The 19,498-nt window shown below is 44.5% G+C and overlaps 1 protein-coding gene across 2 annotated transcripts in view; it reads left to right on the forward strand.

Moving 5' to 3' along the window:
* Window positions 1-19,498, forward strand: part of LOC120903644 (teneurin-m) — a 520,615-nt gene that overhangs the window by 109,491 nt on the left and 391,626 nt on the right. The window lies entirely within an intron of this gene.

A 19,498-nucleotide genomic window follows, 5' to 3' on the forward strand; every position in this document is an offset into this window, starting at 1 on the left:
CATGATTAACGTGCAATTTGAGTAGGTGCCAAATTTACCGAGCAGATAAGGCATTTTGGGGACGGACTGGACAAAAATCTGTCTTATCTGGCGTGATCTGCAAAAGCGCTATGAGATCGTGTTTGCTCCGTGTGTTTGGTGTATAAAAAATGTGGGTATCTTCCTGTTTGACCCAAGCAAACATGTAGACTGTGTCTTTCAGTACAGCAACTCAGATGTTCGTACATGAGTCTGTTCATGGCAATAGCACTTCTGGATATTAAACGAACAGTTGATAGGACGGAAGTTATTTAGGCGTCAGACAACAGTGAGACTTATTTTTTGATGCAATTAAAATGTGTCAATTTCAACCAAACTTTGTTGATTTTGTCTCAGTTAAAACAATGAACTTCAGCTTTTTGACGAATGGTTCTTTTTCGTTGCGATCCGCAATATTCTTAATTTAAGTATTCTCTCCTAATAATTTGGATCCTTAAATCAAATCATCTAGTATTTTCTCTCTTTGGATAACGCAAATTGTTTTTTCTTCACTTTTTCTTCTTGTTTCCCTTGCCCTCTATTCTGCGTATATCACACGCCCTCTTTTCTAATACCCGCTAATTGGATCCCAGGAGAGCCCAGCAGAGTCTCTCATCGACTTCCCGGTGGGCTGTCGAGGACTGCACATGGTCGGGCACGTGTCCTGATTAAATCGAATCGAGGTGCGATTATCAAAGCCATTCGCATCGCACGATTGATTTCGCATCCCATTGCTACGGGGTATGGAAATAATTGGAAAGCGACAGCAGTGGTGTTATGGGGGAGGAAACTTCATTAAATTTATCTTTAATACTACCTCAATGCACGAAAGAAAAAAAAACAAATTAAGAACACAGCTGTCTTCGAAAACTAGAAATTAATTTGTGTTTTTCTCTCTCTCTTCCTCTCATTTCAGGTATGTATTTTGCAGTCACGGCTTTGACTCGTTAAACTATTTCTTAACCTCGTTGCCTTTCACTTAAAAAGGTAAACATGTAATTAATTGTTGCTTAACTTAATCATGTTCTGAGTAAAACCTCTTGTGCACAACAAAACATCCCGTAGAAAGCACCGGAAAATCAATAGATTAAATAGCAACCGTAACATGTGGCATAGCATAGAAGGAAAAAAAAGTCTCCACAAGATAAGGAAAAACTCTTCCTCCACCCAGCTCCACCAGCGTATGCAAATTCTTCGCTTCGGGAAACTTGTTAGACAGCACAGTCGTCATATTTCCTCGAAGTCATATTTCAAACTTTTCTTACCTAGCGGAACGAGTTCGAAGCGCGTCGCCGGTGCCCGTTCCCCGTTTTCCGCCCGAGATGCTCGAGCAAAAATTGTTCTTGTGGGTTTTGCTCTCAAACCGTCTTGCACCATCCCGTCCCTTCCCATGTGTCTCTTCAATTTGCATTGCGGTCGTCTTCCATTCGGCGAAGTTCTTCCCGCAAGATAGGTTTTCAATGTACCGCCTAAGACGGTGGCAGCGCAGAGACAGAGAGAGAGAGAGACTGAGCGTGTCGAAAGCGACACCAGAATACGCATGGAATAAACAATGGGGCAAAAAAGCCGGCCAAGCTTCGCACCAATTTGTCCTTTCGGTTTGAAAGTTTTCCACCCTCATCCTCACCTCGACTGTCGAGGGGAGTGGAAACTGGCACACGCTTTCCGCAGGCGCTCCGAAAGATGTTTGCTAGGACATACCCGATCTTGTGCTACGATCCGGACATGTATCGTTGGAGCTGGGGCCCTTTTTTTTCTTCACCCCTCTCCTGGCTTGTGTTTGTGCGGTCGTTACACTCGAACCCTGGTGGAGAGGTGTGGGGGCACAGAGGGAAGCAGTGTTGCTTCTTAAGCAGCGTGAAACTAAACCATCAACAGGAAGTCTCACCATTGCTCAGGGAAAGAAGGCCCCGGGACGCCAGTACAAGTGCTAGTGGAAAACCAATCCTTATCGTTGCGCCGCGTTGCTTTGCAAAAAGCAGAAGAAAATGTGTTGTGGCCAAGCCGAGGGCAAGAGGCAAGAGAGGGAGAAATATGCACAAATGCCAGTCTTTTCTTGTGGTAGTGGATTTAAAAGGGAAGAGCCGCGCGTGTTGCGGGTACGAGGTACGAGATGAGATTTTTAAGTTTTTCCACCCGCGATGCCACCGACAAATCCTGCTCCCCTTCACCCCTCCCCCACTCTTTCCCCGCACAGTTTGCTTGCGCACAGGGACAACTTGTTGGTTGTAACGAGTTTTGAAGTTTTGTCGCATAGTTTCATGCTGCTTCGCCTGTTGTTATCACTCACTCCCCGACCCAACGTCCACCCACCCCATCCAGGGGGGGGAACATCTTTCTACCATCGTTAGTTTTGCCTATTTTGTCCTTCGTAATACGTGTGTGTGTGTGGTGAGAGTGGGATGGTTTCTTTTCTTTTTTTTTTTAAATTCCACATTCACCTCACCAACATTGTTTTCTAACTCGGCTCCGCACATGCATATCGCATATCTGGCGGCGCACGCTCGCTGTTTTGCGGTCTCGCAGGTCTCGATCTTTTTTAATCTACGACGTGGAAACGGGGCAGACCTTTTTCCTCGAAATATGCGCGCATATGATTAAACCTTATCAGTCGGCAAACAATGTCTGCCCATGTAGGGCACATCAGACACACACAGTCAGTGTCGGGAAGGGGGGCCTAAGATGAGTTGTTTTGTTCTCATTCCCATTGTACTGCACAAACAATTTCAGCAGATGATGCGTTCATTCATATGTGTGTCTTTGGGTGTGGTTTGTTTTTCCTCTTTGCAAGATAAATGGTACGATCATCTGCGACATTCGGTCTACGCGTCCGTGACATTGGTAGATTACTGTTGAATGGAGACTCTCCGTAGTTTAACTTCCTTATATTTATGTTTTTATTCAAATAATTTGATGTAATTTTGTAGGAATAGAAAGAACACTCTTCTTCACCAAAAAAATGATACAAAATATTTTCTAAAACCGGCCTAACCAAATGGGGGTTTGCTTCCAAAGCCAACCGCCACAGCTAAATTTAATCGATTTTGTCGCATTTTCTTGCATCACCCGTAGGAAATGGAAACTAATCGAGCCATGAAATTGATACTGCGTCATGTGTCAGTTGGTAGGAAATATTGCGTAGGCCTTTAATTCAGTCTTTAAACATCATTGCCTATGGGTATTTAGGGGATGATTTATTCTATACCTGTTGGAGCGCTTAACCTTTGTGATCTTTTGTGGATTTTTTTTGAGCAATTTAAATGTTCAAGGAATGTTAAAAAAGGGCTTATTTTTTAATATCATCCATTCGACTTGACCTACCTTAGAGCAAAGAATGCCATAATGTTATTTTTGAGTGTTATAAGAATGACATTACAATTAGTTTTGTTTCTTTTTTAGTGCGTTATCTTTTTTTATCTATAATCTACACAGATTCATTGTCTGACCATATTGTTTGTCTGGTTAAGAGGTCGTCACTTAAGCCATTTTTAGCTTCATTCATACTTTTACAAAGAGTATAATATTACATAAGAATCCAACATCATATTGCGAGATACATGAAACAAAGAAAACACCCATTTCAAAACACCGAATAGCTTTGAATTCTTCGAACTAAACTTACTTTATATTACTTCGCTCGGCATTGTCATCCCCTGCCGTAGTGTGTGTGCTTTGTTCGAAGAATTCACTGTGCGTTTGATTTGATTTGTGGTTTGAATCGATGAAAGACGTCCTTTCTTTCCCATCTTTTGGCGTATTGTTTCTTCCACGAAATTCCAGACACACGTATCTTTAAAAAGAGAAAAAAAATACCGTCAGCTTGTACCACAGCAGGAAAAACTGGTCGGAAAACTCTTGCTAGCAAAACGTGTTTTGTTTTAACATCAGATCCGTCAACAAAAGTGGCCGGCCTTGAGTGTAAGTGCTCCCATACACACAGACATATCGAAAAACACACACACACACACGCACACATGTGGCTGTGTCAGCATCGCGTCGCTTGCTCGTCATATTTACATTCATAACTAAATTACCGAGTGATTTGCCATTTTGCGAAACTTTGGACCAAACAAAAAAAAAAAAAAAAAGAGGGCTGCGGAGCCCCCAGAACGAGACAAGGTACCTACCCCCTGATGGTGACCTTTTCCTTGCAGCTTTTGGGGTGCGTTCGTTCGCTCGCTTGTAGCAGCAGATAGTAACTGTGAGCGCCAGGAGCAATGCGAAACGTCGAACCGGCGCTTGCTAGACGCGCGGTTGAAAGAGTCACGTGAAAGTGATTTATTCAAATTTCTCCCCACCAGAAAACCTCTTCCAAACCATTATTCGATGACGAGCAATGCGTATGCGAGAGTGTTTGTGTGGTTCCCCCCACCCCCTTCCCCCTCCGGGGCTACTTCACACTGCACACGGAACGCTCGTCGGTGGAGTGTTTGCCGAGTTTATCAAATTTTGTGTTGGCAAATTGAAAATTTGTTTCAGCACCGTCCTAGGAGTGTTTGGGGATGACGTTTGCGAAAAAACGGGGACCATTCTGTTCCGTTGTGTTGCATATTTTGCGCTTGATTTTGCCACTTTGCGTCGTTGCACATAAATATTGCTTTAATGTTCATACTTTCTTTTCGCAAAATTCTGTAAGTGCTTGAATAAGCAATTTTAAAATTGTGAAAATCAAACCCAAAACTGCTGCATCACATTCAGTTGCGTCACATAAAAAAACAAGATCATAAATAACGAGGAGGAAAAGTGGAGCACGGAAATCGTTTTCGCAAATGATGAATATTAACCGAAGCGAGAAGTCATTTTTATTTTAATGAATTGCCACCAGCACTACAGCCGAGCACACACACACACAACACCGGCACCCCAATTTTACGCGAAGAAATTAACATTCTTGTATTCTCACCCTCAGTTACCTCGCCACGGCCACGTTTTTTTACTATCATACTCCACACACTTATTGGAATACTCCCTCGCAGCGTCTTGAGACGGATGGAAGTAGATGCAGTGGAAGTAGGAGAGAAAAAAAAACAGTTCACTTACCCAAAGGCAAAAAAGAAGGAAGGTTTTCCGCTTCTCGTCACTCGACGTGCATTACACGAGGGAGTTGTACGGCGAACCAAATGCGAATGTAATCAATTTTAAATGCGAAATAAAATGATTCCATTTTCGCCGCCCACCCCATTCCATCCGCCCATTGGCATAGACGTCTCCCCATCCCGCGCGAAGGACGACAGTTGGTCACGGTGTCATTTATGGATGCGCCTGTGTGCGCACGTCGTCCTCGTCGTCCTGCTCAAACTCGAAATGGGCTAATCTTTGGCGCGCTGTGGAGTGTTTGCTCTTTAAGCAGTGTTGCTGAGAGTGTTGGGAGGAGAATTTTCCTTCCCACTTTTTTTTTTTGCCGTTAATACCGTTGGCCGTCCCGCAAACTCTGGCGGTCGGGAACCGTTTGAAGATGTCACCGTGTAAGCGTCAGCCCGAAAGATAACCGAAAAAGGGGACTCGGTGCGCGCGCGGCAATGATTAATGGGTCGCGAGCGGACCGAAGAAGGCAAGCAAGCAAGCTGTGGCTTGTGTTGTGGAAAGGGGACAGTTTGCAGCTGCCGTGATTTTTGCCACGTTGCGCATTTTGCGCTTAGGAGCGGGGTTTAAGGCGCGCGAAAAGGTAAGAAAAGTTGGCCGAGAGGGAAAGTGTGCATAATAAGCGAAAGAGCGATGGGTGTGACATGCGCGAGGAAGGTTTGCGGGTTCAGCTTGATGGAACGAAGTGCACGTTACTGGCACAAATCAAGGCGTCAAGGTGTGTTCTGGCACTAAAGAGATAAGAAAATGGTTGGAATTGATTTTTGACTCGCTGTAAAAATGTTTCGCTAATTAGCGGTATCGTAATGTAAAGCAAAGTTTGAAGAAGAAATTATGATGAACTTTACAGGTCAGTTAGGACAAATTCAGACACTTAGAGACAGAGTGCTTGAAGTCCCAAAAAATACATAGCGATTGCTCTCTCAGAATCAAAATCAAAGAGAATGCGCCTAAATGTAGACTCTGTGGTTTGTTTTTGGAATTCAGAGAAGTTTATAAAATCTGGAAGCTTTTTCTGTTGCATTCTTCCTGTGATATGTATTCTTTGACGGTCAGTATTTATAATCTCACGTCTCTCTAAAGAGAATATCTCCTAATTATCAAATGAGCTAACTAAAGATCCTCCAAAGCCAGTACCTCTAAATTATAAATGCAATATGGCTGTATTGCTACATTTTAAAATATGAATTCTTCAGTTCTCCAAGGCTAGATGTTAAGACAGTTGTTGGAAATTAAATATTTATTTAAACTGATTAGTTCAAATTAGAATTATGAAATGAATTCAGATTGGTTAGTTGGCTCTTCGTTTTTCGGCAATCCGTATACCACAGCCACTAATTTAGTGATAATTTTTCACAACAGTTTTGCTCAATACTCATCTCTCTAAATGTGGAATATTTTGCAAACTCAGCGTGACTTCACTTACGGCAATTCTGACAGGAAATTTAACAAACAGCTCTATTTTTTAAAATCAAAATATTCATCATAACGCTACTCCAAACTGCTACCCAAAACATCGCCCAACCGGTGCGAAATCTTGCCATCAACAGAATCCAATCTACTAATCTACTCGCGCGCGCAAAGAGGCTGAAAATATGTTCATTTTTCTGAAGCACCACTTCAAAACCCTCCGTTGTGCCGGGGCGGAGCGTTTGCTTGCGCACTTAAGCGCTTCGGCCGTTGATGACTAATTTTGCGACGTGCTGCTCGGTGAGTATGTGCGAGTCCACACGTTCTCGATTAGGGGCTCTGCGCCGCGTTCGATCGGTTCGGCAGGCTAACAAAATGCCAACACGAGACGGTAAAGGGGTCCGTCCGGCCACCCGTTTTGCGTTCCGCTCAATCTATCAATCATGCGAATCGAGCGAATAAGGGAAGGGTTGACGCGTTATTAGATTCCGCATTCAAGGAGAAGCATGCGGAAGGGCTTGTTGTGTGTGTGTTCGTGCGTTGATTTCCGAACCGAATTTGTGCCCCCAAGTTTTTGCAGAAGCTTACCTTTCGGCCGGGTTTTCGCTTTTTGCCCACTTTTCTAGTGGCGGATGTTTCGGCAAGTGTACGTAGCACGTAGTTTTCGAGCCTTTTTTCCTGTGCCTTCCCTCTACAAAGCGGCCTGCCAGCTAAGGGGTACGGAAAATGTGTCGATTCACGGGGCACTCATGTTCCGGTTATTTGCAAAATCACGTTCGTCGACCGTGAAAATTGAACCTGTCAGCCACTTCAGACGCAAGGTGGAGAGCTCAAACTAACCAAACCGAAAGCGAGCCACCCTACGACATTTTAATACACCAATATGCTGCCAATGGTGTTTGGGCATGGCAAAAAAAAACAGTCCAGCTACTCGCGATTGGCACGTACGGCGTACCCGTCCCAAGTGAGCCCTTCCAGTTTGGCGCGTCTCGTTGCCGCGAACGATATTAATAATGAAACTAACTATCGCTTTGAATCAGTTGATTGAAATTTTATAAAACTCGCACTCGGTAGGGGAGGTAACGCATCGGACGGGCACGCTAGGTAACCTGCTTATGCCGGGCACAATTGTTTCCGTTTGCGAGCAAGGGAGCGAACTTACCCAAGACACCCGTGGACGATAAATACGTGCACGTGCTGGAATGACACTTTGCCAACGCCAGTGTGCATCAAGCAAAACATTATCCCGCTTGCCTTTTTTGCCTGTCCCGGTCCCACACTTGGTGCCAAACCTGGAACAGAGTGCCATGGAGCATATTGTTGGCCACGCGAGTTAATAAACCTAAAATGAATTGTAGTTCGCATTTCGTTCAGAAAATCGAAACAAAAACATAAAAATGCCACGGCACACAACAAAAACGAGCGAACCCAGGAAATGGACGGGAAGCTAAAGTTTTTCCGTAATTTGACATTACTTGTCCGAAAAATGAGCCAAATTTGTGTGAGTGTGTTTGGCCGCTTTTTGTTTGCTGGCAAGCTGCTGGCAAGCTGCACCAAAACCCATGAAAGTAATGTAAAAATGTTAGTTACATTTTATTGGATTGCTGCCTTTCTCGGGTTTGTCGCTTGCTTTTTGTCTTCTTTCGCCAATTCTCTGGTGTTCCGTATCGTGCTCCGGGGCTCCTATTGGAGGTAGTGGAGCACGCTGCAATTTGGTCATCGCGTTTTCCCGTATGTGTGTGTGTGTGTATGTGTGTGTGAGTGGCTCTGTGTGTTTTGGCGCAATTGCGCAACACTGCGCTCAAGTTTAATGTAGTTTTGTATCGCAGTTCGTTTACTGCGTCCTGTTTACTTTCTTTCTATTTTCGCTTGTCGGCGCTTTTTTCTCGCTCTGCTTCGTTTTGCTGATCCTCCTGCATCTCTGAGCGAGCGTTTGCTGGTTTCCTTCCTGATTTTATCCTCCCGTTTACTAGCCCGACTGACTGACTTTCTATCAGGGAAGTTAACTTCCGTAGTTCAGTACTGCGATGTGTCCTTTTTTGTTGCTCCTTTACCACTTTTGTCATTTCGCTCTTTTTTGCTCATTGCATTAGTTTGTGGAAGTTTTGCCAGGAATTTAATTTTTCTATTGAAAAGTAATTTTATCGCTACCGCTTTCTGTCTTTCCCCGCAACACGTTTGGCGGTGACAGCCGATCGGTAGCTTTACTTTTTGTTACCGTCACTACGGTTGACGATTTGGCATTTCGCTCTGCATGAATGGAGCGCATTCGTTACTGCTTGCGTTATAATACTGTTTCATTGTATTGTTTTTTACTCATATTTTGAGATGGATCTAGCCAAGTTGAGATTGGCTTTTAAAATCGACGACTTTGACTTACTGCACCTGTCCCATACTTTCCTGTAAGTAACCGGAAATGGGTGCACACTGCTCAAATGTAAGGGAATAAAACTGCCAACACGGTACAAAACCCTACAATCCAGAAAAAAAGTGTGGAAAACGCTGTACTGCTCCAGATGACAGCTCTAGTCGCGTTGCGAAAAGGTTGATAGTGATCGGGCGACGTTCACAGATTTTCCTGGTTACATATGTCTTCTGTATCGGTTGCTGCTCCCGTTTTTATTGCTTACCGTCGCCGTGAAGACTGGCGCTGGCAATGTATTTGTTTTGTACACTTTTGCTTCCGCGAATGATGAAATGTGGCTTCCAGTTTTATGCTGGATCATAGAGTTTTTGTGTGCGTGTTTCTGGCTTCCCAAAATTCTTATCTTTTGCTATTTTTGTCTTATTTTTCTTTCGCTTTCTATTTGCTAAGTATGGCGGTGGAAACAGGAAGCTTAAATTGTGCTTGGATAGTCCATTTGGTGATGGTTTGAATCGTTGCTAGTTGCCAAAAATGTTACATCGAAAGCAGGTTACGTTGTGCAGTTGCAGAATTTGGATTGCTTTTTTTACATTTTTGAGAAGATTGTGCACAATGTATTCAATTCATGCAAGAAAAGTCGCAATCAATGATTTTTTCGCCTTATTTCCGGTCTTCAAGAAACTTTTATGTTTAAGAACATTTGCCTTGATTGTTGTAAATGAAGCCAAAAATTGGATTATATCATAACAGCTGAATAACACTTCTTTTTCAGGTGTTGTTTAGTGACTTAAAGTATGGAATGATACAAATGTCAAAAAAGAATTAAAAAGTAATTTCAACTATACCAACTGAACGATTACGCTTTGATAAATACATCTCATTTGTGTGCCAATCAACGAGTCCTCCTTCAGTGGCGTCACAAAAGAAATAAAGAAACATACACAAACCATCAATACGATGTAAATAGAGAATGAAAAAGTGAGACAGAAATATGGGAGAACCTATCCACATCGACCACATTAGCGGACGGAGCAAAAGTGGCCAGCAAAATATTACCCCCAAACGACCGAACCGTTGACATTGACGGCCATTATTCAATGGGGATAATGTTGTGTACCCCTTTCTCGGGCGTGGATCGGAAGGAAATGGGTTACTGGAATACGGTTCGATTGGCCGACCCAGGAGCCATTTAGCTGTCTGCTTGCGGGCAAGCAAAATGGGAGCAATTGGAAACCTCATCAAGTGGAAACGGTTAATCATGGAATAGTTTTCCAAAGGGAATGAGCGATGGGGACAGTTCCTATGGCAGGCATACTTATCGGGGTCCCATCGAAAGGGTGACATGTTTTGCTTTGTTAAGTTGTTGTGTGGGACACATCGTTCGGTAGATGATGATTGAAACGATAAGATCCATTACTGCCTGAGTGGTGAGGATACATTACCGATTGAAGAGCTTTTTGATCTCGTCGATGCGCTGTTGTAGGTGTAGGTAAAGTGCTTCACTTAAGTGTATTTCATTAGTATTCATTTGTTCGTTTATTCACTGTGCTATAAATCAATGATTTAACCGAATGCATTTACAAAGCTTTGTCTCAATCGTTTATTATCATGGATTCAATTAAAACACCTTGAAAACAGTTTACCTCTGACCGAAAAGAAATCTATCAGCTGCTGATGTATTAAACATGACATACATTTTCCACCAGCGTCGCCGTTACTGATGAAGCATGTCCTGGTCGAATGTGTCCCCAGCAAATCTAAGCCCTCCCATCCGAGCACGTCATGCCGGATGGAAGAAATGGAATCATAAATTTTTATTGATTTCTGTCGAAAGCTGCCGTTATATACCTTTTCCTACCTCAAGAGCCTACAGCCCGAGCAGGAGCTCCAAATTGGCAAGGCTGCCCCCTTCCCGGAAGCCAACGAAGCGAAACACTTTCCAGTGCCCCAGACGGCCGGACAAGGAATGGGCGGCAGGGCAAAAAAGGTTGGTCAGCCTTTTAATTCCACACCAACCAGAACCACCGGCCCAACCGGGAGGTCGACTCGATCGGTCTTTGTGCAGATTTTCCGGCTGATTTGGTCCGAAGGGATTTTCTAGCATAGAGCGAGATGGAAGGGAGGGCAGTAAAAAAGCCAACCCGGTGCCCTGACGAACGGTTACGATGTTGTGTTGCTTGGTTTTTTGTTCGAGTGCAGTTCAGAAGGTGAGTTGGGTAAGACAGCAGCAAGCTCGGGGTTGTGCCCTGCACGGATAGAAAGCACATACGAACACACACACACACATACAGGTATGAAGCATTTATTTGTGTATCGAATTTATTGTCCGGATAACCGTCCGAAAGATCGATTGAATTGCCAGAATCGTAAGAGGCACAGGGCTTCACGATAGCTGGAAAAGGTTAGATTCGGTGCCCTGAGCACAAACTGAGATTGTAGGAGAGGAAGAAAGAAGGACGGCTTGTGTGGTTGCGGTGTGTGAGTGGCAGGGGAAGAAACCATCCAATCCGATCCTCACATGCGGATCGGAATCGAATGCGACGGATCGGTGCTATAATATGTAAAATCTCCCAGGAAAAACGCTCCCATCCCGTCCCGTCGTCCCGTTTCGATGCTCTTTACGATTCCGTACACTTCAGGGCTTAAGTTTACCGATGAAATTGGATACTGACCAGTGACCGGCCCGTGTACGGTGTACGCCAAGGATCCAGGATTTATTACATCTCATTGAATGAGTCGCGCCAGCCCGGCTCTCGGGGACGGGACGGTAGCGAAAGACGAAGAAATCGTACGACTTTGTCCGACCATATTGGCGGCTACCGACCACAATAACGAGACGCGCTCGGATCGATATCCTTATTGCTGGGCAGTGAAATGTGGAAAAAAGCCGGCTCCAACGTGGTGGTGATGGTGGCGGTGCTGGGGTGGTCAACAAGTAAACTAATATTTTCTTTTGTGCACCATTGGTTGAGCTTTTTGCTTCGCTTCCTATACTTCCGGATTTCCTTTCCGAAGCTTCCAATCTTCTTCTGCGAGCTCCCCAACAATGCCTGCGCAAAAAAAAATGGTGGAAATCCTACAAGCAAACGGTCACCCATCCCCATCGCACCCCGTATTGGCCACCCCGCACTGTAACGGAACCGGGGAAAATCAAACAGAAACAGTGCCCCGGAAAAGTGACGGCGACAGGTAGCAGCAAAAAAGCGAGCGAGCGCACACAGTCTTGAGAAGCCGTCCGTGGAAGGAAAAGCGATCCATCCCGCTTGCGCTTGCGGTGGCAAGACAGGGAGACAGTTTTTGTTCTATCCGTGCCGTGCGCGCGTGTTTGTGTGCGGGAGCAAAGTTAAACACAAAAGCTAAAGCTGGATTTATCAAACTCCACTAACAATATTATCCGCAAATATTTGCCAGTGTGCTTTTTTTGTTTTTTTTTTTTTTGTTTTGCTCTGGCAGGATGTTTTGCTCTCCCTTCGGGTGTTCGTTTTCTTTCGTTAGCGTGGCGAGCTGAAAACGTTTTTTCGAGACGTTTTGGAATAATGAGACAGTTTGATGTTTGAGAAGGAACGAATATATTTAAAAGGAGTAGACATTTTGGATGAAACTAGCTTAAATGATGTTAAAAAATACAAATTTGGATAATTTATCTTCATATCATCAAAATAAATTAAATATGTCATTACTTCTGATGACTGTTAGACTGTTGAAAGATTAAAATGTAATTAAAGCTACAGCAGCTTCGCGACCTGTCACAGCCAATGGGACAAAATAATAACATTGCTGCAAACGTCAAGGTAGTGATGTATGCTAACAAGATCGACCTGTCAAGAGCTTCCACGCTCCTCGATCAGGGCAGACAGAACAAGTAACAACTAAACAACTAAATGCGTCAGGTGAAATTACTTATCGACGAATGCCAAAATCCCCTCCCGTTTTTAGTTTTAACAGTTTGATTTCTCTTCCTTCCCCAACTGGTGAATGTAACCATTTATGATTCGCTTTGCCTCGCTTGATTTCATATGGTCCCTCCGCTTGAAAACGCCAAACGCCACCGGCCCCCAATTTAACAGTCTTGACAGTTCAATTCCTTTGATAGGACGAGAGACGTTCTTCCCCGAGTACGGCAGTTTGAGTTTGAAAACCACCCCAAACCGTTCTTCCTTCAATGTGTGTATCTTCTGCATGTGTACGATAACCGTTTGTATGCGGTTCGACTGTACCAAAGGCCACGTACGGCACGTCCTGGGGGAAGGCACGGATAAACGCCGAAAGCAAAATTACACACTCCGCGAAAACACCTTCCAGCAGCTTGGCCGTGATTTTACGCTCACCCGTACGGGACCTGCCAACGTACACAGAATGTGACATGTAAATGATTAATGATTGTATTTCGTGGAAGAAAATTATCTTCCCTTTCTACCATCCTCGTTGCCGGTGGCGCTGAAGACATGTTTGCCGAAAACCGTTTACCACTTGCTACACAACGCTTGTCTGTCGATGCCGAGCTGTGCTAGCTAGTGGTGTATATTGCGCCTGTTTGTGATAGGATGTATGGAGGCATTATGGCTTTCTTTCGCGATCCATACAGCCGCTACGCAACAGCCATTCGACGAGCCAGCATTTATTGGTATGATGGAGGAGGTTTGAGGCCTGACGGTACTCCACACAGGTACTGTAGGTACTCCCCGAAGGATTCTTGATGAAGATAAAGCTTCATTCGATCGAAGATGGCGGTGTTGGCGGAACCGCGCTGGTGGTGCACCAAAAACGGAAGTACCGTAAATCACCAGCGCCAGCCTGCTCGAAAGGAAACATGCTGCCCGTAACACCAGCTACACACACACACACACACACACACACACACACACACACACACACACACACACACACGTGTGTATGTTATGCGTGGACAGGGAACGTCTTTTGAGCGCGGGTGCCCTCTTTGCATCAAAAAGCCGTTGATGTCACCTACACGCCGTCAGCCGACACTGTCAACCGATACAAGGAAGTCAACTCGCCCGCCCAGCACCGTGCGACAGCGCCCAGTGATGGTCGGGGCCCAAGCCATGACAGTAACAAGCGCATATGTCAGCGTTCGGGTAAAGGACCGCATGCAGCGGTCCTCCTTCATGTCGTTCAGCGATGAAGAGTGACCGGGGACAAATCCCTGAAACTGTCCACTTCCTTCTCCCTTGCTGCTTTGAAACCTGAAAAACGAGCGGGGCTCAATGGGAAATGTACAACATCTTCCCCCTTTTCCTGTTTGCTGCGACGGTGCTGAGACATTGGCAGGCCGGCTGGGGCTGTGCGCGTCGCTCCAGCCTTGATTGACGGGGAACAGCAGGAGTCGAGCCGGTTTGGATTTGGGTGAAATTATCAAAGGATATGCACGCGTCAACTTTCGCTCGGTACCGATGGAAACGGTGAAGTTGCGCACAGTTTCACCGTGTAAAGCGGGAAAGAAGTTGTAAAATGCAGTGATTTATGTTTACGACAGCAAATGGTTCCCCTTTGGGCGAGGTTGGGAAGTCGAAGAAGCTTGTTTGCAGCGTCAGTCCTTAAATCGATTCCAGGGGAAAATAAAACTATCATTATGCCTCGTAGCAGCACGTAGTAAAGCAGTTTAATTGAGTGTTTCGTAGTGGTTCGATGGTTTTATGGGGTGGAATAAAAATATTCCCAGCTCTGGGGGACATTCGCAAATGTCTAGACATTTTTGGTGTATTGGAAATTGATAGTTGTGATATCATTTTAGCTCAAAGACGGCTCTTAACTTATCAAAATCGTAGCTAAGAGACATTTAAGCTATAATATCTGTATTTCACATGGTTGTTAGCGTAATGCAAAATACAAAAATCAATCATCGCATGGAGGACATTTTTCATTGGAATCGTGAGGATATTATAGCACCTATCTGTCGCATTCGATAACAATCTGAATGTGAGGAATCGTTCATTGGAAAATTATTCTATAATCATTGTCTACTTTCTATTATTTCGTGAGTTCAGTTGAATCATTTTCATTCGAATTAATAAACACTCTATCGATTCTACCAACAATGTTGCTTAAAATATGAAACAAACAAATAAATAAACTGCTTTGTGGCATTTAAAATTCCAAGAATGCACCGCAATTAAAGCTACATTAAACCCGTTCATCCTCACTACATCCTATCATACCAGCTCAGCAGGAAACACGCTTACCATCGATCATATCGCTCTGCCCGTGCCTTCAATTATTCACACATTCACCTTCAAAACCCGATTTTAACGTTACATGTTTTTGCATCGCTCCCCGCTTATGAAATGCTGCTCAATCATAGTCTGCCATCAGCAGGAGCAGCAGCAGCACCACCACCGTGCACCGTAGTCCGAACGGATTCGAGCGAAAATCCTGCAAGCACCATGGATGTTAGCTGTACATCGTTATGTTTGCAGGTGTGAAAACTATCATACAAATCACTTCCCTTTCACCTGACGCCGCGTGCCCAACCGTGCCCAACCACAATACCCATGTTGCACCATTACCATTGACTACTGCTGCTACTACTTCTACCTGAAAAAAAAGGAACGAACCGGAAAGTTAGAAGAAAGGGCACCACGGAGATAACCGCTGCAACGAGAATGGCGATGCGCAGTGCAAAATGCAGAAAAAAACAGCGCCACCGGCGTACAAATAACAACTGTAACATTTCTATCAAACATTTCCGAGCGAATAAGTTTACGAGCAATCGAATTGTTTCCACCGACCACAATGCTAACCCAACTGCCCGATCTCCCCTCCCTCTCTTTCTCTCTCTCTCTCTCTCTCTCTCTCTCTCTCTCTCTCTTCCCCATTTCCAGCCAACGAATTGAGAACTCGGGTTGCGGGTTTTGTGGAAAGTTCAGTCTGCCGGAAAAAGCTGCAGTGCATCCTGCACTCCCGTCGCTTCTCCAGTGTGTTCTTCTCCAAGCACGGGATGCAACACAATCCACACGCTATGGATACAATGCAGGTGGTTGAGGTGTGTGTTTTTTTACGGAGGAATTTTATAGCCAAGTGGAGAGTGGCGCTGAAAGTGGAGAGCAGTGGGACTGATGATTACAGATTCATTGCCAGAAGGGATTTTTCTTGCGAGCTTGGTTGCGGTTTTCCACCCCACACTGCCTGGTCCTGGTATCGCGTTCGCGTATCGTACGATCAGAAGAGACGCGAACAATTACACTGGTACGCTGGGGGCGAGTAGTTTTTCACAGGTAAAGCAGGTAGTTTCGTTTTCCACTTCTCGCAATCGAACGGAACGTTTCTTATCTTCAGGCAAAAATGCTTGACTTATTGCGTTTGTCGCTTAGCGATGTCCTGTTTCATCGGAAAGCCATCGAGATCGATGTGTTGCTTTTACAATAATCACATTAAAGTATTAAAATTTTTCGTAAAAAGCCCCATTAAAAGTGTGCATTAAAAAACAGGAAGCCACACTATGATTACCACGATAAATCATGCCTTACCATTCCCGCTTTGCATTAACCATCACGGCACGAATGGGCGATGCTTATCGTTTATGCGTTGCACTCATGCAACTCATGCTGCAGGTCTGAGGTCCAACAAAACGCACACACAAAAAACAACTGCAACATACACCTTGCAGCCTGCGTAGCACAATAAACCTACGTTGCTTTTATTCACGCTGGCGTAGGAAGGGCAGCTTGCCGTTAAATCGATGCCTTTTTGCCAGTAGTAAACGATATATGCTAGACGTTCCTTTTTAGTACCCCGTTCCTTCGTTTGCTGGTTTGTGGTGCGTTTCGTAAATTAACACTTGTAAACCTGTGAATTATGAAATAAGTGCCTAGCAATAGTGTTCAACGGTGGATAGAGGGTGGTGTACATACATTGTAGTGGAAGTGGTAGTTAGAGGCATAAAATTGAAGCATGATGTATGATTGCTTTATTACCTGACAGAAGACAGGTCGTATGGACAAACCGTACGGTCGTGCCGATAGTTTACTAGTTTGTTTTTTTTTTATTTGAAAAAAGGAATAGTTTAATTGAAGAACTCAGTGCAAGATACAAGTAAGTTTTGTCATTACTTTTTGACAGATTTCTGTGAAAGAATGAAGAATTTTGTGTCCCCAAAATGTGAATGATTTAACACATTGGCAGAGTATGCAGTGAAAAAATAGTATTTCTTTTGACAAATTATCAGATTATGTCCGGAGCAAATTACATTACGATTGATTTATGTACACCGTTCAGGGCAAGCCGTTGCGAAAGCAGAGCAAAAAAACAAAAAAACAAAGGCACATCCATTTGTACTGCATATGCACCACCTGCTGTAGGCACATTTTTTAAAACCCCTGTCCCATTTGCCCACTCATATCAATGGGAATGTGAGGAAAGGATATTTAAATATTGATTTTCAAAATTAAAAATGATATTCCGTTTTTTTTTCGCCTGCCGGACGCTCCAACCAGTCACCATGTCACCGTCATGTGTTGAATGTTTAATAATGTTCTCTAAAAAAAACCCCAATGCAAAAGCATTTGGTTACCTTCATTTGACGATACTGGAAAGTGTTGAATCAAAAGGAGTGGAGAATTTTGAAGGGAAACAAAAAATGAGTAATATCAACATGATGGCGCAACCTCAGCTTGTTTCGTTCCACACGATCGTCACCTCATCGGATTGGTTGGAGGTCAAACATAGTAGAACGAAGGATCAAAGTGTCGACAAGAAGGGGAGAGAACATGCAAAAAAGAACATACAAATTCCAACACTAGCGAAACATCCTGCCTCTTACTGTCGATCGAGCGAAATCCCCGAGAGTGATGAAGAATGGTCCAAAAGAGAAGAAAAAAAACCCGTCGGACTAACTTAGGGCCACTTTGACGTGTAAAAAAAGGATTCACTGCGGAGAGCGACCAAGTGGTAATGACAAAGTGTGTGGAGGAAGAAGCAAGAGAGAGAAAAAAGCCAGCAAGACCCACAAGCATGAAACATTTGCCGTAATTTGTCTCAAAATCAAAGCACTTTCTCATCAAGTATCCAAATATTTTCCCAACCATCGGGACGACCGTCCTGCAGCAGAAGGTGGAAGGTTGAAGGTTAAGGTCCTGTCAGTTTGTGTCAGAAAAATCGACACGTTCCATTCCGAGCGGGCCCCAAACGGGCCTTGGCCATGCTTCGCCTCTGTTTTATCTTGCCAGCGCGTGGAGTTTTTTTGTGTGTCAGTGTTGCTTTTGCCAGCATAATGGAAAATCCCTCGTGAGCCACTGAAATGAGTGAACGAAATGCTTAAATGCTTGAACGAAACAAACTGCAAAAAAAGAATGCTGTGTAAAGAAACATGCTACATGCAAAAAATGACAGCCAGGGCAAATGCTGTCAATAGAAGAGAAGAGAAAAAAATCCCAGCATCACAAGAACCACGCATGGAATGCTTGGGCGGGGAAATCCACGCTCATGGAGGAGTAGCGAAATATTTACATAGACGGGTCATTAATAACAACATGCTGGGGAACACTTGGGGACAGAGCGGAGAGCGCAACGTCCTCGATATAGACAGAGAGAGAGAGAGTAAGCGAACACGAGAAACACATCGACACTTCATCCAGCTTGCCCATCGTTCACCATTTATAAATGTTAGAATGTAAATGTCTGGACTTTTTTGTTGTTGTCTGCCATTGCTTTTGTCGGCAGTGTTCGCTACTTTAACATGATACTTTTGCTTCGTTCGAATAGCCACAGCTCGCACTCTCTTTTCCTCCTTGGACACACTGGAATGTCATGGCATTTTCGCGAAAAAAACGGACCATTTTGATACCGAGTAGCGAGAGACGTTCTTTATCTTGCACAACCGGGGCAATCTTTTGCCGTCCTAGGCGGCTGGTCTGAGCTCAAGGGAGCTGGTTGCCCTGGTCTGTCCAATAAAGCCCGGTGTGATGTTCATGCTATTAGATACCCACCGACACAGTGACACCCAAGCCAGTCGGGGGGAAGGCAAGCAAGAGAGTCCGCTTAATGACCTTAAGTATTCGATGTCATCCTTGATTTGTGTTGCCACTAGAGGGCGAAATTCATGGGCTGGCACGGGGAATGAATCACGGAGCTGGGGTCCGGCTAGTCTCAAGAAGGCTCTCGATGTAGTGGAAAGACATTCTTTTTGAGGGTGTGTTTTTTTTCACAATTTTTCGATTGCCTATTGCGCGGCTGCTCAAGCGCACTTCGAATTCGAACACGTGTAAGTGTCGACACGGACATGCTGCTTTTGCTAAAGAGGTTATGTTTGCTACGGGTATGATTTGTGCTACTCCCTGCGTAGCGTTATCATTCCATTTGCTTGCCACATGCACACCTCAATTGATTGATGATCGACCCCATTTACAATAATTCACAGGCGGATTTTAGTGTCCACCTTTGCACGGGACCTCTTCCACACGGCCCCCACCACCCAGTGTGAATCCATCGCGCCAGGGGTCCATCCTTTATTTGACCAATAGGTGCGCGACAGATGACGTGGCTAGCACCCAGCAGGGCTTCTTCCTGTGCCCCACAAGGAAGGTGTCCTTTCGTCCAATAAACTCCAACAAGCTGCAACCACAGGAAAAGCAGACCGGATGGGAACCCCTAGAAGGCAGCCCATGTGAA

Source organism: Anopheles arabiensis, chromosome 3, assembly GCF_016920715.1.
Source record: "Anopheles arabiensis isolate DONGOLA chromosome 3, AaraD3, whole genome shotgun sequence".
Taxonomy (NCBI): domain Eukaryota; kingdom Metazoa; phylum Arthropoda; class Insecta; order Diptera; family Culicidae; genus Anopheles; species Anopheles arabiensis.